Source organism: Aulonocara sp. 'chitande type north' Nkhata Bay, linkage group LG15, assembly GCF_057382095.1.
Source record: "Aulonocara sp. 'chitande type north' Nkhata Bay isolate Kocher_YH1m ecotype deep benthic linkage group LG15, A_spYH_male_GT1.1, whole genome shotgun sequence".
Classification (NCBI taxonomy): Eukaryota; Metazoa; Chordata; class Actinopteri; order Cichliformes; family Cichlidae; genus Aulonocara; species Aulonocara sp. 'chitande type north' Nkhata Bay.
Window position 1 is genome coordinate 36,779,869 of NC_141358.1, and position 22,755 is coordinate 36,802,623.

The 22,755-nt window shown below is 41.0% G+C and overlaps 1 protein-coding gene across 10 annotated transcripts in view; it reads left to right on the forward strand.

Annotated features, from left to right (window-relative positions):
* The window catches only part of ptprsa (protein tyrosine phosphatase receptor type Sa), a 241,846-nt gene that overhangs the window by 49,359 nt on the left and 169,732 nt on the right, over nt 1-22,755 (forward strand). The window contains exon 1 of one of the 10 annotated variants that reach the window (XM_086263222.1): nt 13,672-14,026. The exons of the other annotated variants lie outside the window; for them this stretch is intronic. The gene's annotated coding sequence lies outside the window, so the exon portion shown is untranslated. Of the gene's footprint in view, nt 1-13,671; nt 14,027-22,755 lie in introns of those variants that run through there. 10 annotated transcript variants of the gene reach the window in all.

The window sequence follows — 22,755 nt, forward strand, 5'->3', positions numbered from 1 at the left end:
TGTCAAAACTATAAACACTATACACAGCATTACACACTACAGCAAAACAATTGAAAACACAATGCTCAATTTGTGAGAAGGTTCTTTGTTTCATAACTGCCAATGCATATTTTAGAAACTATACAGTAACGGATCGTCGTAGATCTCTGCAGAGGATTAGGCATTTAGATTTGTGAGTTTCATATGAGTAGTATAAATCTATAGAAAATCCTGCATGTACGTACACTACTGTAACACAACTCAATGCAAAAACAGAATCTATTGCACACAACAGTAATCTTGAAAACATGAACAGGGTGTGAAGTTTTTTTATTTACGTTATTCACACCACACACACACCACAATCACTGTGCGGCATCATGTCGCTGAGCTGTTGCTCGCATCTCGTCCGTAATGATGGTGCGAGGTTGTCTTGCTCTCCCTCCTGGACCTTCTCCTCTCCCATGTTGGCCTTCTCCTCTTCCTCGTTGGTCGCTCCTCTTCCTCCTCTCATTTGAACTCCTCTTCCTCATTGGCCTGCTCCTCTTCTTCCAGGGCCAGCTCTTCTCCCTCCTCTGCATCAAATTCCTCTTCCCCTGACTCTGCCTTCATCCATTGTGTTTGTTTGGAACCTTCAGCATACTGTGCACTCTGAACTTGCTTTTACATGTGGGTACAGCATTAGCAACAAGTGTCTTCAATTTTGAGTCATTGTGTGTAGTGAATGACGCCAGGTGTGTTCCCTGTGTTCAAAGATTGGTGACTGTGGCAAGCATTTTGCATCACATGGGCTTTCATTTGAGGATATGAGCAGAGTTGTTTTGCAACATGTGTTTTAGCAAGGAAAAATGTGTTTAGATTTATGAGTACAGAGGGTTGTGTTTTGTGAATTGTGTCTTCATGTGACATGTGTTTATGGTACTGGAATATGGTGGCTACATTTAGTAAATGTGTTTAGACTACTGGTCATTTGGGTTACAGGATTGGCTTTTGTGTTTTAACATTTGAGAAAAACTGTAATACAATATTTCTTATGTGATTTTTTTTTTTTTGAATGAGTAAATAAATCATCTTCTGAATGAGTTGCTCCTCTTCCACGGACAGCTGCAGTGACAGGTAGCCATGCTAATATAAATTTGGGGGAATAGGATGTTCAGAGGAGAGCAGCTCTGTTCACAGTTTGGAAATGATTTGACAATTCATTTACTGTTGTGAGCTTTTCAGTTATGACACTGCTGAGTACAAGGACACTACACTTTTCCTATTACCCTTGTCATAACTAAAAATAACACCTTAAATTGCAGAGAAATCCCAAAAGTGAAAATTCAGTTATGAAACTAAGATGGTTTTAGATTTTATTAACTAAAATTAGACTATTTTTACTACTGATTACAGTCCTTTTAGTCTTTTGTCTTGTTAGTGCTATATATAATGTGTTTCACACTTCAACAGTATAAGCACACGATGGGCCTGGATACATGTTTACAAAGTAATTGTGAAAGGTTTATGATGCTGTGAGAAACCAGGACAATGCAGTGATTGACGTGCTTCAAGTCTTTCATAAACCAAATCTCATTTTTAAGCCTCCAGGGAAAATGGCCTTAAAAATGAAAAGCCATTTTATTTTGCCTAGTAAGCATCTAACTGGACAAAATAGCTATTTGTTTTCACAGCTGCAAAACACTTCAGTTTGATTTCATTTGAACAAAGACGGGCACTGTGGGCCACCAGTGGGGCCACTTTGGCTAAAACTGCATGATCAACAGCAGCTATTTGCCCAAATTGGATGCGGCGTCTTTCGTTTAATTTTTGACATCTATTTCAGTTCACTGTTTTAAGTGTTTCGGTAATGGCTTGGCTGCGTTGCCGATTCAGTTGCCTTCCTCAGCAGGAGGGAGATGTGAGCTCCTCTAAGTGTACCTGAATTGGACAAATCCATAAGGCCTTTGCACCTGAATGAGCAGACAACAGCAACTGTTGGCTGAGCTTTAAAGACAGTTTCGAAGGAAAAGAGAGCAGTAGCTCTTAAGTGGCTCCTAGGATGTTAGCGGCACAATTAAACAAAGCTCTGCTAATCTTTACAGCTGGCGTCAAGAGGCACTGTGTTCTCTCAGAGCAGTGTTATCCGTAGCGTGGCACTGGTAGTCTGACAGGCTGGATAATGTGCCCTTCTGCCACCATCCTCTTCACAGCAGTGCTTTTACTACACAATTACTGTACTAGCAACAACCCTAATATACATCATAAAGAGTGGACCAAAAAATGCAGTGATGAATTAGCATCATTCAATTATGCACGCTATACACCCAGTTATTTGTTGCGGCATTTAAAGAAATGTAAATTGACCTCGAGTTTTTTAGGCAATGAATCTGATTATGCTAGCACGTGTAATTTCATGGTATTTGGAAATGAAGGATGTTTTACTATATATTCTCTCCTCAGAGTGATGATGTGAAACTATGCAGTGTGGTGCATTTTAATAAAGGTCCTCTCTGAAACTCGTTAAGCTTAATTTCTTTCATCGCTCAATCATCAGCTCTGTCACAAGTTCTGGCAACCTGTTATGCTGAGTTTGGCTTCATAATTATGCAGCATTTCATACATCCCCCGTGGCTTTGAATCTATACGCACTCAAAACTTAAGTGTCTCTCGTGATTTGCCAAACTGTGTAACAAAACTTAAACGAAGCTGATGGAAGAGAACAAACAACCTGCTGATATGAAACAAAGAAAATGGATATACAATTTAGGGTGGGGATGGAGAGATGCTATCTAGGTCTATTAATGCAGTCATTGCACTGTTGCCCCAGGATATAGAGCCTAATCCAGAGGAGTGCAAGTGAATGAGACTATGGCTCGGACTTGCCAGACCTACTTAGGTTCTGGTTGAGAGCACAGTGCTGTGTGGGCGAATCTATTCTGTCCTAGGCAGGGCACAGCATAAACATTGCCCAGGGAATGCAGGCAAGCAAGCAGGCAGGCATGCAAGCAGTCAAGCGGACAAGAGTAAAACTATAAGGATGGTTGCCTTTAATTTCCTTTCTACTGACTCCTCTCAATTGTCCGGGCCTGAGAGCAAGAGAGGGGAAAGAGAGAACAGTGTGTCCATATGAGTGGAAATTACCTGTAGTAAAACCTTTTTTTCTCAAGCCTCCCTCACTAAAGTGTTTACTCTTATCCACCCTTTCCCTCTCAAATACTCTGACACGTGCATGCATGCGCACACACTCTGCTCTGATTCATCCAGTCGCTACCGTGAAGCAATGACTTGCCTGCTCACTTACTGTCTTAAAGTTATTTGCGTTTGGTCCATAGCACTCTGGCACTCTGACCTTCTGCCCCTGCATGTAAACAGAGTACCACTGCTCTCCCATCCACCACCCTGCCACTGCCATCCCCCACCTTCCACTACCAAATAAGGAAGACACAGCCACTGAGAGCCACCAAGTCGGTCAGTAAGCCCACTGAGAAGGCCATTAGAGAGCCAGCAAGCCAGCGGAGAGGTTGGTAGAAAACCACCTCTGGCATCACTCATCACTACTGGCCTCTATGGCTTTACCCGCCTCTCTGCGGTTTAGAAATACACACACACTTATACACAAACACTCCCTGAAAGGTACACACATGCACTGTGACCTGAAAGCATTAAAAGCAGTCAAATACAGTACCCTCTGTACAGTGGTGCATATTGAAAGGCACATGCAAACACAGCACACAAAAATATCATTCAGTATAGATACAAATGAAATATACCCAGTGAACTACACATACACAGAGTAATGATATATTACTTCATTAAAAGTATGCCTACATACAACATAAATTATCAAATGGGTTCTCTCTGCAAGGCCTTCCTTTAAACAATCAAAGATGTGTTTTGAGATGTATATGGGCTATATTATTAAAGGTACTTGTGTATGCCAGCACAAAAACACTAAACATGCCACAGACATAAGACAGATGACTGTTACCAGAAATCACATTCTCAATTCCTTAAGTTTATTGCTAAGCTAGTGACATATGTCCATCCGCTTCCTCAACCACATATTCAGTTCAGGGTGGGAAGCAGGGACAGGAGATTATCCCACCTATCATAAGGCGAAGGGTGGAGTACATTGGACAGGTCACTAGTCCATTACAGAGTCAACACACAGAATTAGACAACCATTCACGCTCATATTGACACCTACAGCCAGTTAACTTAAATCTGCAGTAGGAAGCAGGAGAGATCCCATGCAGCGGTGCTCCTCACGCTCATTCTTTCTAATGACAATATCTGCTAGAATTGGGACAACTTTTATCTTTTTCTTGTCAACCACCACTGCCTCTTACTTTTAAAATCCAAGCTTGACTCTTACATCATGCCATTGCCTGCTGGCCCATGTCAGAAGCATCTTTGCAAAGCCGACAACTTGGATCAGGTGGGCTGTAGTAGACTGCAGTACATTGGTTCTTGTGCTGCCATGGTCAGAGCCTCTATGTTGTCCTTCACACAAGCTGTTCTTAACCACTGGTAGATCTTCTTGATGCCACCCTCTTCCCCCATCTGCTAACACTGGCAGATAGAACCAATATCTTCCATGATATTTTCTATTCCATTATCATCTGTCTTCAGCTGGCTATGTAATTCTTATAACACTTCATCCAGGGATCTGGCATTTTTCTCATAAGTTCACCTATTCTCCTTGCTTCATCTTTGATTGTAGTTGTAACACACACTTATCCTTTGCATCCCTCTTTTCATTGCTTGTAGAGTCTCAGGGTGCCGGAACTTGAGTGGGATACTCTGTGCACTGTGAAGAGGTTTTATGCCTTGACATCAGTGGACTCTATCACATCATATGTTCAGCTATAATTATTATAGCTATTTCAGATCCCTATCTGATGGCTTGTAAGCAAATGTGTCTTGCAATATTCTTACTGTTTAGCACATAACTATGCATTCCCACTTATCCAGTCTGAGTTACATCTCGGTATCCTCTTTATGTATCCTGGTGAGGTGGATCAGTGAGTCAATGTTTGCTCACTCCAGGCACATAGCTTGATGTCATCCATGTATTGGAGATGGCTGATGGTCACTTTTCTCCTGGATCTAGATCTGTGTCTGTATACTTATTTGAAGTGAGTATAAGATAGATTCTGCACTGCAGAATCTATGTGTCAGCTTGTCAGTCATGAGCTTTTCAGCTCCTCACCAAGATTCTTAGATTAGGGAAACCAACCTTGAGTCATAGTCAGTCTATGCTCAGGTTAGGTTGCCAATTCAAAGCATCTTGGTGCACTGTTCAATCAACCACCAGTGTTGGGGAGTAACGGAATACATGTACCGCCGTTACGTATTTAAAATACAAAATATGAGCAACTGTATTCCATTACAGTTACCGTTTAAAAAGGTGGTATTCAGAATACAGTTACTTTGTTGAAATAAAGGGATTATACTGCAGTCTTTTCCTGTTTGATATGTTCGGTTATGCCCTCTCTATTTTTGGTAATTTCACGCCATTGGAAATCCAAACAAAACACGCATTAAGAGGCTCTAATGCCTGTGTCTCAATCTCGCGTCTCATAATGACGTGAAGAAATATTTTTTAAAAATAATTTAATATGAAGGCAAGAGTGTTACAAAGAATGTAGCCTCATGGGCAGTGTAGTCTGTGCTGCAGGGAGAATGGACTGCCATACCCGTTATGTGTCTGTGAGCGAGGGAGGGAGAAAAAGGAGAGTAGAAAAGCACGAACTGTCCATGGGCAGAAACGGGAGCTGGAAGCATGTAAATATAATAATAACCACTGCAGCCAAAAAGAGTGCCTGACGAGCCCAGTTGTATGTAAGCTATTAAGACTCGAATGTACTCTGTGTTCGCGCTTTCCACCGATACAATAAGTTCCGTTGGAGCAGTCTTTCAACGCTCTAGCAAAGCAGACCCAGACAACAAAGTAAAGCTAGTTTTTGGCTATGAGCCCGACACGGAACCTGACATATTAGCCAGAGGTCCCTTTACTACGATTCGGAGCCGCGGACCTGTTTTATATATGCGCGGAATCGTTTTCTATACGAGATTGCTGCAAAAAGTGCAGCCTTACCTAATGTCAACCTACTGTTACTCATTTTATATTAAGATTTAAAAATCTAGTTGCTCTTGGTATGGCGAGTAACCTTCACTAATAGTAATAAATCACACAGCAATAGATTATTGCTGTGTGCTCTCATTGCTTTGATCAGCTCTGAGTAGGTCTGTCCTTGTGCCATTATGCATTTGCAGCTGGGAGTACATCTTTTATAGGTCCTTGGCAGTGTTGGGAAGGTTACTTTTAAAATGTATTCCGTTACAGAATACAGAATACATGCCCCAAAATGTATTCTGTAACGTATTCCGTTACGTTACTCAATGACAGTAACGTATTCTGAATACTTTGGATTACTTAATATATTATCGTGCTTTTTACAACAACGTGAATGTACTATTGCTGTGTGATTTATTACTATTACTGAAGGTCCGCGACTCCGAACTGTAGTAAAGGGACCTCTGACTAATACGGCGGGGTCCCTGTCGGCTCATAGCCGAAAAATAGCTTTACTTTGTTGTGTGGGTCAATTTTTCTTGCGAGAGACAGAGAGAGGCGTTGAAAGACTGCTCCAACGGAACTTATTGTTTTCGGAGGAAAACACGAACACGGTGTACAGTCGAGTCTTAATAGCTTACTTACAACTGGGCTCGTCAGGCACTCTTCTTGGCTGCAGTGGTTATTATTATATTTACATGTTTCCAGCTCCCGTTTTTCCTCGACGACAACTCGTACCTTTCCACTCGCCTTTTTCTCCCTCCTCGCGCTCACAGACACATAACGTGTATGGCAGTGCATTCTCCCTGCAACACGGACTATACTGCCAATGATGCTACATTCTTTAGAGCTATGCTTGTAGCATTCTGCCTGTTAGCTTAGCACAACAACAACAACAACGAAAAGGCGCTCTCTCACCCAGGAAACACACAGTCGCAGAAAGAGAGAGAGAGCGTCGCCCTGTAACCATGGCAACCGTAACGCTGCCGCCTGGAACGAAAGAACGTAGCTGTCAAACAAAACCCAAACAGTCCTGACCCGCGACAAAATGAAACAGGAAAGTACCGCAGTGTAATCCATTTATTTCAACAAAGTAACTGTATTCTGAATACCACCTTTTTAAACGGTAACTGTAACGGAATACAGTTACTCATATTTTGTATTCTAAATACGTAACGGCGGTATATGTATTCCGTTACTCCCCAACACTGGTCCTTGGAGAACAAGCCTTCTGTTCTCTTGGGTTTTACTTTTCTTCAGCCTAGCAGTGAAGGGTGTTTTTAGAGACTCAGTGGTGGACTTGTTGATGTCCTTTTTATCCATCCAGGCCCTTCTGCACCTCTGTTAATCGACTAATGCTCTTCTGGACTTGATTTTGGTTTTCAGGTTTCTCCTCCATGGGGGATTCTCTCTGCATATAATCTTGATTTTATACCCACGTGTCTCTAGGATTACTGTTGAAGTGGCATATATCAGCTTATTGGCTTCTGTAATGCTATCATGGGACATGATGAGTAGAGGGTGAATAACATCTGCAAGTATCTCTTCAGACGGGACTTTGACAGTGGATCCGGGGAGTCTCATCCATGGTTGTGTACTGCATTTAGTCTGGCCACAACCTTAATTCACAGCTCAACTAAATTCACAGTTAACTGTCTGCTCAGTCTAGCAGGGAACTTGAAATTTACAGTTCGAGCAGGCATCGCGTAAAGCATTTGTCAATTTTACCAGATTCATAAGACAAAGAGGAAAAAAAACTTACGTACTTACTTCTCTTTTTATGTCTTTGTACCTGTTTATTTCACTCTCTCTGAATTTCTTTGGTTTATTTAACTGGACTTTGTTACCTGCATCCAAACGTCAGCCGAATTCAACAGAGCTTGAGGGAAAACACACAGTGAGGAAGCCATATTGAAAGTGAGCCATCTGAAAGAATTTCACAAGAGTTGAAGGAAGGAAAGAGGCAAGAATAGGTCAGTGTGGCTGGTCACAGAAAACATTTCTGTATAGTTACACTGACTGAAATGTGTTACGTTAGCAAAAAAGACTATTGTTTAAGTTGTTTTTTGAGATGTCCTTTCTCCCAAGACTATAAAGTTAGATACTTAACACAAGAGACTTGACACGATGCAAGCTGACTGTGCAAAAACTACATCTGAGCCGTGAACTGCAATCATCAGAAGTGCAACTGAAAACACTCAACATCACATATGACAACAAAACCAATCAATTTCAGAAAGGAGCCTAATGTCAATACTGAGCTCTGGGGAATCTCATCCAGATACTTATGTAGTTGTTTTTCTTTAGTTCTGTGCAGAAAAAAATGGATGGATAAAATCTGGGGGTAAAATGTTGTTAGCTGGGTAAAATGCACAAATGGAAAGAAATATAGCTAGACCTGTAATAAAGCCTGATCACACATGGGAGGAACACATTTTAGAGAATCAACAAATGCAACAAGGCAAAAAATTGTCCTAAAAATGCAAAGAAAGCAGACAGATTTATTTTCCGCTAGCAGCATGTAATTCATTGCACTCCCATTCCTTCTCTTCTCCCTGCACCCACCAAGCTCCTATCTCCATTCTCAAACTCCTGTCTATTGCAGTGCTCACTTGTGTATCAAGGTAATGAATTCATAATCTCTCTCAAGCTCTTTGTAGATCTCTATCGTGGAGGGAGATAAGAGCAAGCATCGTTGCTCTCTAATAGCCGTCAGTCTGCCTCTGTTCCCGCTTGCTCTGTGTGTGTTTGTGTGTACAGTATGAGTGTGCGTTGAGGAAATCACCCTTCACCAAAAACCCTGCACACTGTCCTCCATTTTGGCTTCCAGCGAAGAAGAAAAATATTCTAGCCTAGAGAGTCACTTATCAGCTAACTGTTGAAGCTACAAGGCGACAAATGTCTCTCAGAAAGAAGAGCGTTAAACACTGAGCACTGGTTCACTTCCTCTTGTTCTTCCAGCGCCTCAAGTGCACTAAAAAAAGCACACTTGTCAACCTAGCTGATAAACACTCAGTCACAGGGAAAGTAAATATCTGAGAGGGTGAGGCAGACTCAGTGTAACTAAACTTATGACAAAGGGTGGCTCTCGAGGGCCGACCGGACGTGCACGTGTTTTTAATTGTGTTTTCAGTAGGGTGATGAAATGTCTTCCATTTGAGCACAAGCTGGCAGTAAGTGGGCTGTCGCCTTCAGGGACAGAGTGAGCGATGGCCCGCTGCTATCAGAGGTGATTGTGTCTCAACCCTTAAGGGTGACACAGATGAACGAAAGGGAGCAGGGAGACAATAAGGAAGAAAGCAACCAGGGGATGGACTGGCAAAAGAAGCCTTGGAATTTGCGGTCAAGTGTCCCCTGTTTAATACACCAGACTGAAATTGGCACAACATATTTGAGAATCAACATTTTGTTTAAAAACAAGCTAATAAAAAAAGGCAAGTATGTATGTGATGATGACTTCTATGAATTGTCATACAATGGTAAATTCTTTTAAAACGTCAAAAAAACATTTCAAGACCCCAGAAAAAAAGCCGTATCTAATTTAAAGTTAATTTTACCACTCTTCCTCTCAAAGTGTCCCATTATAGCTTCTGTGTTTATACTCCCTGGACCTTCTGATTAAATGTGTATATACACACTTTCAATTTCAACATGGAACTAAAAAGAGAATCAACTTTATTTAGCATTACTGTTAATGGGAGCTGGGTGAACAGCTGCGATCCAGAGACCAATGTGCAGTTTTTAGTGCACTTTAGTCCACAGTGTCCAAGGATGAAAATCGTACTGCAGTTCTTGAGTACAAACACAAATGTGCCTCCCCCAGTTTAAAGCTACATTGTAATGTCCTTTGGCATTTTGAGAAGAATATTTGGCACAAAGAACCTGAGGTTTGGCCACAGAATCACCCAACATACCTTAATTGCCAGATTGATTCCCAAGACTCGTACTTCTCCCTCGAAATTATGTTCAGATTGAAGTGCTGCCATTTTGATACAAAAGAGAAGATCAAGGGCGACATTCAAAGACGATTTTGATTACACCTAGTATAAGTGACGTAGTTTTTATGTACTCTGATATACTCCATTCACACTTGAATGTTCAATAGGTCCCCTGTAATTGGAGCTATGTTGGTTCCTGCTCCATGATCCTCTGTCCATGATATTTTAAATATATTAAAAATAATATGCCAGATAAGCCATAATACAAAAAAATTAAATATTTCAAATACTTAAATAGATTCATCACTTTAAAAAAATAAAATCATCACTTTTAATATTTATTGTACCCATTTTTGGTACGTCTGACTAGTTAAACTTCGGAAATGGACTAACCAACTTGCAATGAGATTCTAACGTCAAAACCCAAGGCTGAAAAGCCCTGTTCTTTAGTTGACTCTGTTTATTCTGGGCACATAGTGCCTACTCCAGGGGTCGGCAACCTTTTTGATGATGAACGCCGTCTAAAATTTCCTCAGAAGTCAATGTGCCATATGATTGCATTAGCAATAAATTTAATAATGCTCTATATGAACAGTTACACACTATATAAAACAACTTTACAGAATTATATTTGTTCGCAGCTGTCAGCAGCTGTCAGCAGCTGTCAGCGAATAGTTATCAGCTATTTTGAAACAAAACAGCAAATGAACTGTACAACAGAAAATGCAAATGCTATTTATGGTCTCCTCACAACAATGATAACAAACACTGTTGTGACAGTGATGTACACAGTCTTGTTGGTATATGTGTGGTTTCTATACATTTTACATCATATAAAAACTTTGGTTGTAAGATTCAGATAATTATTTATTAAAAGCTAGACATTTTAAATGAGAATAAGAAAGAAAAGAATTTCTTTGTGCCTCTCTTTCCCTGTTAATGCCCTACCTGGCCCCCTGGCAAAACTTTGGGTAAACACATGAATAAGACAGGGAGACAAAGTAGGCATATAAATATAGCTGTGGTCAGAAGGTTACATACACTCATCATGGATATAAATGCCATAGGAACTTCGGACTTTTAATGATTTCTTTGGACTTCTTTTTCCAATAATTAAAAGATTGTACATGATTTAATGACCTTAAAAACACAAATTGGATGCACATGTTTAAAATTAATTAGGATTCCCCCCCAGTATTTGGTTAAATGCCTCTTAGCAAGGCACACCTTGATTAGGCCCTATTGGTATCACACCAACAAACTCTTGGCATCCTTGCATATTTGACCACTCCTCTTGGCAGTGTTGGTAGAGCACATTTAAATTAGTTGGTTTGGTTTGGCAGCTTTTAAGCATAGTCATAGTGTACATACTGTAGGTATGCGTAATTCAGAACGTCTAGAAGAAGACTGTCATCCTTAGATGAGGGGAAATTGTTTAGGATGTTCAAAAACACTCCAGGAACCATTTAGCCTCATTGTGCTTTTTTGGTTAAGAAGGGTCTACCTTCAAGCTCCAATCCAGCTTCACATCTAAGAAGTGAAAGTTCATGTTTCTGCACAACAAATGCCATCTTAGCCAAACCTTAACCTTATTAACCTCCTAGGACCTGGCAAAAAATCTGGTAATTCTTTGTTTTTACATTCATCGGGCCCCAATATGCCCAAATATCAAAGAGAAATTAAAAATGCATGCCGTGGAAGAGTTCGGATCTTAGGAGGTTAATGTACCAACCAGTTCACAATAAAGACACACAATCTTTATTATGAATATAAATTCAGGAATAACCATTCTTCTGCCTTTTTTTTTTGCATGCAAGCATTATCTGTTTGACAACATTGCTAAGCAGCAATTGTGATGAGGATCACCTTCCTTCACTTGGAAGCACAGCAGCTGACAGAAGGAGGGCAGCAGTTTCAACAAGGTTCACCGCTTGTTTCGAGGATCTTCAAACAGTACATGCTGCTATGTGATTCGGAAACAAGACGCAAACGATTAAACGCTCTCCCCCGAGCACTTGCCACATCTTCCGCTCTTTGAATTTACATGGCATTTATGAACACTCACAAGGAAAACAGAAAAAGCGGGAGTGGGATAGCTGGGGAAGAGGACTCCGGGAGTGGAGGAGTCTCATTATTCTGTTATGGATTGCACATGTCAGGCAGTAAGTGCTCTTTTTATCCTTCCAAAGCACTAGCCTCGGCCACTGAGCGCATTTCCCTACCCGAGTGAAATTTACCATGTTAAGGCTCACGCCACCAGGGGAATGGTGGTGAGAGCTCTGGGTCGCTGTTAAGATTTACCGCCTTGATTAAATAAAGGGCTCTGGTGTGAATAAGAGGCTGAGGGAGAAATCTTCGTAACATAAACACATGTTTTATACTCAACAGTAAATTGATTAGACCCCATCCTTACACAAACACACACACAGACTTTTACACCTCTTTATGGTGTGCTACATGTCACACTGGGTTTTAAACAAAGAACAGAAAGGGGGCAGTGGAGGATTGCTTGTGGCTCAGGGTGGCTTTCTGCCAGTACACAGAAAAGATGTGTCTTCTCAAAAGGGCTTGTTCCCATTTATTACTGCCTGCATACCTTGAAAAGTTCACCCACGAAAAAAAATATTATTCCTCTCTTTTTATTTGGGAAGAAGAGGACTCTTATTTGATGCAACGCGCTTCACATATTGTAACACTTCCCAAAAAAAACCTTTTAAATTCTCATGTTCTTCAAATTTCCAGCCTTTCCTTTAGTCCTTAAAGCTCCAGGAAGGTGCTTTGCCATAATTAGCTGCACTTTGCTGGGATAAAGCATTTTTTTAAACCCACAGCGTAACATATGACAGTCTGAAACAAAGCAAAATGTAACTGGTTTTAGCCAAGGACGGAGCAACAATTTTCAGTTTGCAAAGGTAGGTGAGTATGGAGTCAGCTGATTGATGTGCCTCCAGTGTGTGTCTAGGCTCCCTGCTGGATATAGTGGACACCAGCTGGCACTGTTCAAATTCAAATCCTACAAGCCAATCAGGATTGCCTTTTCAACTAAAAGCCAATGTGATTGGGTGACACCTTGTTTCTACGGTGTGTGTGTGTGTGTGTGTGTGTGTGTGTGTGTGTGTGTGTGTGTGTGTGTCACACTTTATCACAATGGCAACACTTATTTCGACTTTTTCACTGGTCACTCTAATACCAACCCGCTAATACAGTTTAAAATAACTATGCTGATCGTTTTTGCAGGTTATGTGGGCTGATCTACACTGAACATCCACACATATGGAGAAAAGGTTAATTTGATCTACAGTTAGACTAAGAACGGTTTTACAATAACCTATGCTCTTCATGTTGTTAAAAGTGTTCCATGTAAATGCATGTGTTTGCCTCTTCTTAGTCCTGCCACTGCAGCCCAGATTTGTAAACCCAAAGATCAGCAGCAGTAACTCGTTTCGTTACAGGCCACTTTGTGTTATGATTTCCTACTAACGTGCATGAACGCACCACATGGTGCGATTTACGATGTAGGAGAAGTCAAGAGACGAAGTTTATGAGGCGGCATTGAACGCAGCACAGGACTCCCTACGTTTTTTCCCCCTCCGCTTCATAGGGGGAGGGAGAATGTGGGGGGCTGTTTGACTCCTGTCTCCCCACCCCCAGCCCGTACGGAGTGGCTTTAGGAAGAAAAGAATCCAAACCTGCAACTCGGAGATAACGAGACACACACCAATAAAGAGATACACGTTTGGAGATTATTATAGGGCATTTTATTTTTCTTTCACTGAGGAGATTCTGGTTTGGAGCGTCTGATCTTGGGGGGAAGGAATACAAATGTACGGAGAATAAAAGGAGTATTTCATACATGCTCTCTTCGCTAACAAGTGACTGCCGCTGGAGAAAGTGGAATATAGTGTTTTTTTTCTGCCGCAGGAGATTCAACGTAACTGTTTTTATTTGCTCTGAGGGAACTGACCGCTTACCCCAAGCATACGGATTTAAAACCTGTCCCCAGGGGTGGGGGGGATAGTCTCAAAAGTACTTTTCTCACGCCGCTGAAGTGAGTGCAACTTTTTTCTCCTTCTTAATTCTTCTTAATGCTTGAAATCAGTTCAGGTGAAAGGTGCGAGACCTAAGAGTGGGCTCCGTCTATATCTGTATGTTTATATATTTTCAGCTTTGCTGTGATTTTGTATCTCAGCTCGCTGGAGTAACCAAGAAGAGATGCTAATTTTAGTCCGTTTTTTCTCTTTCAACATGCTTTTATAAATAAATCTTCCGTGAATAATTTTGTTTTAACGTTCAAACTGAAAAACAAAACTTTAACATGTTTGTTTTTTAGTGAGCTTTCTAACGATGGGGCTCTGCTTCTGTAGCATCTGAAGATAAAAATGCTTCTGTTACTCGCTCGCCTGTAGAGGGTAACCGTTAATCAGTAAGTGTAATGCTTGGCAGTATAGTCAAAGTAACGGAATATATAAGTATTTTGATAGTACTTAAATGTTTAAGTAACTTTCCTATTGAAAGGTTAGAGTGTGTTAAATGGTTACTGTAGGATTTACATTAAAAAGTACCAGGTGCCTTTTAATACCCCTCCAACACTATGGCAGTGTGAAAACGTATGGATAGTGGAATCATGGTTTGGATACATTTCCAGGCAAGACCTTTGATGTTGTTCTTGTTCCTCTTATCATCCTCCTAATCATCACCATTAATATTATTTGTTCAAGATGATTCCCAGGTCATCTTAATTTTTATAACATTTGAGGCTAAACCTTTTCCAAGGCAACGACCTTCAGCAGAGAACAATGTCACCCTCCTCACCCCCAGTGCTCCCACTCTAAAAGCAAAAAAACAAAAGATTAGTACCTCTGCTGCTTTTTTAAATGGATTGTGTGGAAAATATGAGCTCAAATAGAGAGGTTTTGATTCTTGATGTTAGTGGTTATTGAGGCAGTGAACTATGTGGGAAGTTTTCAAAGTTCAGAGGTGAGATGCGCCTTTGCTCTGAGGGAACGAATTCAGTCATGTGGACCTGTTATTGCTACTTACAGAATGTTTTATCCCATTTCACTTCTCGCTTCACTTAAGACAATTTTCCAATCTGATGCATAATTAATAAGCTCTGTTTAGTCAAGCAAAAAAAAAAGAAAGAAAGAAAGAAAACACATGATAAAACCCCCCTTTTTTGTAAATCAAACTCATCAGTCCTGCATTCCAGCATTCAATCAGCCTGCTAACTCAAATAAATAAACCCATTTGTCTTATGATGAGAGTCACATGTGTATTGTCAGTAGCAAGAAGGAGTCTTGTCCTTTAGAGTAATTGGACAACACGTAAACCAAGACGCTGCATGTCAAGTGTGTTCTGGATTCTTAATGTGGCTTTAATTGAACAATTTATCACCGCTGATCACTGTCAAATAACTGGGCAAGAAAGACAACAGGCAATGAAAATGCCAAGGATTAAGCGTGACCAGTGTGTCTGTCACAGCAGCATCTGCAATGTGCTGTTTTATTTAATTTAGCCGATTTATTTATTTTTTGTATATAGAAATCACAAGTCAGTGCCTGCTTGAGTGGCACTCTCCTAAGAAGTGGCAACGCATAGCGGGGGAAGGAAGGGGCCACGAGAACATTACATCCTTGAAAAACTTCTTTTATTGGACCAAACTTTTGATTTCTCCCCGGAGCTCCTTTCCCTACACTTGGAAGAAAAGCTAATTGAATTGTGCCCCGGATATGATGCTTTTTTTTTTCCCTCCCCCAAGTATGGAGGTCTTGCAGAAGTGTCCTCCTCAGGGTTTTGAAATTCATTTCCTTTGCAATTTATTACTTTCTGAGCTGTTTTTCTTTATTTCCCCTACCTCAACAGTAGGGTGTATTCTCTCCATTTTTGAAAGCATCAAAGTGGAGAAGAGAGAGAGATCCAAGATAGCTACAGGCGTTACATGTGATGAGTTATTCAGCCGTGTATTTTACTTGAGGTAATTGAACTTTTTAATCGTCTTTCTTTAATATTTTTTACATTTTTGACACACGACCGGCTTAAACACTGTGGTAATCAATTTCCATAGCACAAGCAACACTCTTGATGCCTTAAGACACTTTTATTGTTTGACTTTCCAAATGTGGTGCTGAAATTGAAACTCACAACCATCAACATCTTTTCAAGGTTTTTTTTTCTTCTTTTAAAAAAAAGAGTCTATCTGTTACTTGCAAATACAATGTTTATTTTTGATCCTGGGGTGCAGTCGATGAGTGCTTGAAGTTTGTCACCCCCGATGCATCGGGGTATATGAAAGTATATGAAAAGCAGGTACATCATCTGGAGGCCAGAGATCACTAACCTCAGCCAAGGCCAGTACTCAAATTAAACATCATCATTTATTTAAAAATATTGCACGGACACATTGAGTAGCATTATACATCAGCCCACAATTATGCTCATTACAACCCTGCAACACGCTTACATCCTGAAGCAACCGATGTTACTCGCACACTACCATAAGTGGGGCTCATTAATGAAGTATTTCTACTGAGAAACCAATGTAAGTCGTCCATTGGTTGACTAAGGAGGCATGGTAACATTTGTTAGCTACTGGGACGCCCCCTAAAGATCGTCTGTTATGCAGCTGTCTGCTACACAACCTCTCAAGCTGGTGCTGATGTGACTAAATTTCCAGGATATACACCAAAATGCATTAAGCTGTTTCTTTGCCCATGTGCCACCTCTCTAGTCAGTTTAATGAAAATCGGCCTAGCAGCATTTGCATAATCCTTCTCACAGACAAATAGACAAGCTGGTACAAAAACATAACCCCTATGGTAGAGGTAATAAAAACTGTGACCCAGTTCCACTGGCAGCCACACAAGCTCATGCCTTAATACTCCCTCCACCATGTTTGACAAATGATGTTGGACATGTTTAGATTATGAATCCTTCCTTCCCTTCTCTTCTTAACATTCAGATAAGTTTATTTTAGGTTCTCTAAGAACTTTGACCTTATGATATACCTTTTGATATGCCTACCTCCGTAAGAGGCTTCTTTCATCTTATGGTCTTGCTAAGGCTTTATTTTTATTTTTTAAATAAAAATCAAACAGCAGAACCTGAAAAAAATACTTTGCTTGTTATTCATTTGTCTCTGTTTTAGGCTGTAAAATAAAGCAGACTTATCAGAGAGAGAGCTTTGTTAGGCTCTCACTTTGATAGACTTACTTTTGTCAACACCTCTTTGGACTTTGTGCATTACCACCGTATTTAGTTTAATTGAACATCTTCTAAACACAGTTAGAACTATCCCACACCATTTGTCATGATGAAACAAGGAAACTGTCCACACATGTTCAAGAACCTATTAAAACACAGACAGTGTGCAAAAAATGGCTCTAATTCCTCACATTTAATCACCTTGAATTAAAGTTGGTTGGTTGGACTTTATTTACTTTACTTCATTTGCAAGGTTGTAAAATATTTAGCAGTTATGACAAAACCAAAGCATCAATCAACACATTTATTTTACTCAAGAGGACACAACGATATCACACACTTAATTTGTCTATTTTTTTTAGGCTTTTAGGACCACTTTCTTACTAGCCTGTGCCCTGTTTATTTTATTCAAATCCAAATTAGCAGAGTTTTGGTGGCATCGAGTGCTTTGAAATTATTCACATTGCACTTGACGCAACAACACAGTTAATAACAGCTGCTCTAAAGTGACTGTTGCGGTAGAGAGAAAGAGAGAAATGCGGCACGTTATGCAGAGGCGCTGTTGCACTCACAGCTAATTGTGTTTATTCATTTTAATTTGCTCCGAGTGCTAAATCAGTGCTCTTCTAGCGACACGAGGTGCAATTAGCTCGACTGTGAAAACAGGAGGCAGTGTGTCTTCTAAAGTGTCCCCTCCTCTCCTCTTTGATTTGTGTATTATCCATCCTTTGTCCTTCACATTTCTTCCTACTTAACCAGGCTGGAAACGCACTCGATAAAAGTAGCATCTAACCGCTTCATAATGTGAGCGTCACCGTGCAAGCAGTGGGAAGATTACATAACTTGTCGCAAAACTAAAATTCAATTTGTTTTTAGAAAAAAAAGAGGTGTCATTGGGGTTTTTTGCCAAGTTTTTGATGGGTCATATATTAAGGAGATGTACAGTTTAAGGAAATTTTAATGCATTAAAGTACTTGTTTTGCAGGTAAAGTGTTGGGCTTCTGTATTTCAAAGTAAAGGGGTCACATTTGGGCATTGAACTGTAGCCTATTAGTTGTATGGTTTCACCAATAATACAAAGTTATTACTGAACCCTCTTAGCCTGAAACAGCGATATATGCCTATAAGTCTATGTTCGTATACAACTGTAAGACAAAGCAGACTGTAGGGCAAGATAATACATGGTGGCTGTGTAAAGGCAAACAGCTCTTTATGTTTTTGGCACTCTTTGTTGTTTTGTTGCATGATGAATGTTTGCAAAAACCCCACAGCATATCGCTTTTTCTGCAATGTGTGGTGCACTGCATTACATACCATGTACCTGTTTTTGAGTTTTGAAACAAGTCAGATCAGACCTCTGTTTGTGCAGGCCCAGTTACCAAGAAACACCTTCTGCTTTCCTGAGAGAGAGAGAGAGAGAGAGAAAAAAAACAAGATAAAAAGATAAGTGCAAACTGCAGGTTGGAAGTTTTCTAGAAGATCTCTTCAATTCACTGGATCCTCCTGTTTTCGACTTGTCCACAGGTGGAGACACGCGAGACTTGTGACTTGCAGAGAATGTTTGACTATTCGCTCAGACACCATTGTTTGGATGCCTTAGGTCTAAAGTTTGTAGCTCAATTCCCTTTAGAATTTTGTTCTGAACTGGCGGGGAACCCCCAAAAGTCACAGTTTACCCACCAACTGAAGTCTAAAGGTTACCACTCCAAAGAAAGCCATCAATGGATTTGAACAGAGATGACACGGGTTGAGAGGCATGGGGCCAGATAAGACAAGGCTGTGATAACGTGTGTGAACTCAGCAGCATTGATCTGTTTCTGGCTGACTTTAAGTCCCCTTTGCATCTTGGTTGTCTCTTGGGCTCCTCTGGTGTTTTCTCATCCTTGGTTTTCTTCATGCCTCTGTCTTCTTCACTTAATTTGTTTCTTTCCCTCAGAAATCATTCCCCATTTTCCTATTTAGTTTTCTGGCTTTTGACACAACTCCAAACTGTCCAGGTGTAAAATACCAGGGATTAAGATAAGATTCAAAACTCTTCTTTTTCTCTATGTGTCACTCGTGCATATTTGAATCTGTATGTCACGCCTTTACTTTTTTCCTGATTGCATTGCTTTTTTTAAATTTATCATATCATTGGCACATTTATACCTGAATATTATATTTCCTAGAGATATGCCTTAGTTGGAGAATGTGCAGTCATATTATTGTGTTGTATGCAGAGGTGAAGGTAGACCGTCATGAACGTACTAATCTCTGCCAGACTATCTGCTAAAGCTTTTGAGAATACATAAGCACACTGCAACCTCCCCAGCTTCCTGCCCATCCCGTTTGGTTCCACCAGGTTTTAGAAAAATGATTCGCTTCAGCTCCTTCTGATGAAGTGACAGTAATCTGCTTTTGACTACAAGCAGGAGCAGACCTTCTGTTGATGCCTGCTACTTTCTCATACAGTTCAGTCTCGTGTAAGATGTAACACCCTTGAACAAGCAAAGCGCCTGAGAGAGAAAACTGTACTAGACAGAGTTTTTACACAAACACCAGTTTACTCTCATTTCCCTATGGCCCTGAACCCATCCCCTTTTATAGTTATAGAGTTAATGTGAACTCCTGCCTCATGGTGAGAAGTAATTAACAGTCTGTGACAGCCTACAAATGGGTGTGTCTGGTCCTGTCTCTCTGCCTGCATCCCCTATGGGGGTCTCCTGATGCTTGCTGTTGGGCTGTTCCTATGTTAAGTGTGATTACCAGCTGGCTTCTCCCAGATTGATGCACTGAAGTTCCCCTTGGGGTGTCTGCCTCCTTCTCGTCTTTGCAAAATAAGTCTGGCAGGAAAGGCTGTCCTGTGCCCTGGCAGTTTGACCCCTGTGAGGTTTTACACAGGGGTGGTAGTCTGTTTATGTTTGTGTGTGTTTGGGGAGGTTAAACCTGACGGATTCAAACAGGTTGCAGTTAGCTCATTTAAACCCTGCTCTTGTAGGCCATTCGATGGGGCACATTTGACTGTCTGCACAAAACATCTGAGAACTAGTTTTAAGAAACAATGTAGTTTGAGTCAGTTTGTGCTTTGTAAGGTAAAAACTTTTCTAACACTTCACCAGGAATGTGTCTACCATCTTGTCTGTCCATTTAAGAATGTTTTAACTTAACATACTTAATGTCTTGTTGCACTCAGCATTCATAACCACATTTAATTTCGCTACTGGTGCTTTGCTGAATGGACAGTCTAACTTGTGCTTCACTGACAAAGACTGATTGATTTGTTAATGTTCTGCATCGTCCCTCCATTTCTTACAAACTCCTCCAATTACATATACAATTGATAGAGTAAGCAACCAGCATGATGAGACCAGCTTTTATATAAATGTGCCAAAATCGAACTTTTTTGCATTTGGATCAAGCTTTAGCTTGAGAATAATGCTGCAGCATCTTTCTTCTGAAAACAACCTGGATTTGATGTTGAAAAGGCTGCACAATGCACACACAAAATCCAAACAGTATGCAGTTATTGTTGCATTTATTGCTAATTGAAACCGTGTTAGTGTATTCATACATTAGCAGAGCATTGTTGAACTTTTTTTTTTAATTCTAAGGGTCACAGCTTTAACTAATTCATGCCAAACATGGGCTTATCCCAGGTTGTTGCTCCAGTGTGGTGTTGTAATGAGATGTGAGTGGGTTTGTGTGTGCATGTGTGTGCTAAAAAGCTGTTAATCCGCTGCTGCTTATTGTGCAGACACAGAAAGCTCAAGGCAAGATGGCTTGGCACCATTCAGATGACTCACCCCCCATCACCACCACACCCCATCTGTGTCCCCACCACTACCACCACCACCACCCCATCCTTTTGTTCCTACCCTCTCCACCACATGCACAACCTCACCCAAACTTTAGGGGACATCTGTTACAAGGGGAAAAGAGAAAAGGAGCGGAAAGGGAGGGAGGAGGAGAGCGCAAGGAGGTACTCTTAGCTAAGGGGTGGCGGGTGAGGGATGGAGGTTGCAGAGAAACACGTGTAATCAGGGTAGTGGGGGTTGTCATAGAGTAGAGAAAGGGGAGTGGGGTAGCTAAAGAGGAGTAGGCAGATAATTGATGGATGGAAGTAATTGTGTGTAATGCAAGCAACGAAACATGGGCCTCTGGGAAAAAGAGAGATTGAGAGGGAGAAAGAGAGGAAGCTAGTGAATTGCAGTTGGGGGGGGGGGGGGGGTGTTAAAGAGAGGAAAGGGAATAATGAAGAGAGGCAGTGTGCAAAAATTAGGAGGCTAGGGAGAGAGATAGGGAGAGAATGAGAAAATGAATAGAGGGAGCATGCTTGAAGAGAGGGAAGCAGGAAAAGCAGAAAAAGGGAGGGGGCTGCTGTTCCGTTGCATCATGCAGTGTGAGCTGGGGTTAAGAAGGAGTAACTACCTGCCTGTCAGGCTGATTGTTCATCCCTATGCATCAGGGGATACACGTCCTGGTTTATGAGAAATGGTGCAGATTCACTATGTGGGCCACTTAACCACAGAAAATGGCTGCATGTGCATCACTGGGAATACAAGCAGCGCTGGCAGTTTGGGCATTCTTCAGTGGTGATGATTGCTATAGATGCAGATGATGCTATCGCTTCCCTTAGTACAAGGAGGCCGTTATTAGATATTCTCATTTTACGCACTCTGTTTGCAGTCTGGCTCACTGGAATCATTTGTTTTGTATTAATAATCCCCCTACCACAACAAACACCTTCCATCCAAAAGCCCGATCATCAGGCTTCCTCAATAATTACAACTTCTGCAGCCCGGGCGCCTTTTCAAACGGCACACTGCCTCATATTTCAGTGAAATGGAAACAAAGCCTATGTGCTCCAGTCTTGATACACAAATTACAGCGTACCAGTGGCATGTCAAAGAGAAAGAAGACAGCGAAGGCACCAGAAGCAAAATGCATTGAGTTTCCTCTCACTTTCTCACAGTGTAACACAAGCTTGTCTCCCAGACGGGGAAGAAAAGTTTGTCAAGCGCATCACGGTGGAGAGAGTAAAACCTTCCCCAGCCCCTGGGAAGATAGAAGGTGACATTTGTATGTAAATGGAGACAGACACTCTCCACTGTATTCCAGCTGACAGGAAACAGAGTGGGCAACCTGGTGTTTTCTTTTCTTTTTTGAAAAGTTGAAGATTTTGTTGTTTCTCTGACATTTGTTTTCTGCTTCAAAGATGAATAAAAAAAATGCTTTACACAGCGTGGTTGTGTTTATAAGGAAATGCTCTTGTGCAGCTGTCTCACAGATACACATGTGTACACACACACGAACACACAGGCAAAGACTCAGTTTTCAACTGTTCCTTTAATCTACATACAGGTAGGTTTCTTTGTGTTTTTATGGTCTAAGGTCCAAGCATTGGCAGATTAATAGAAGTTGTTGCCTGGTTTTTATCACAGGCTGCTTTCTTTGGTTGATGCAGGTTTTATAGATTCAGAGATCAAAATAAATTAGGGCTGGAAAAGAATGAAGAATAAACCAAGCAATCCCAATTGGGCTGTAGCACCTGCAGTGGCTGGCCTCCTAATTAACTCTCGAGTCTCGGTGTCGGAGAAG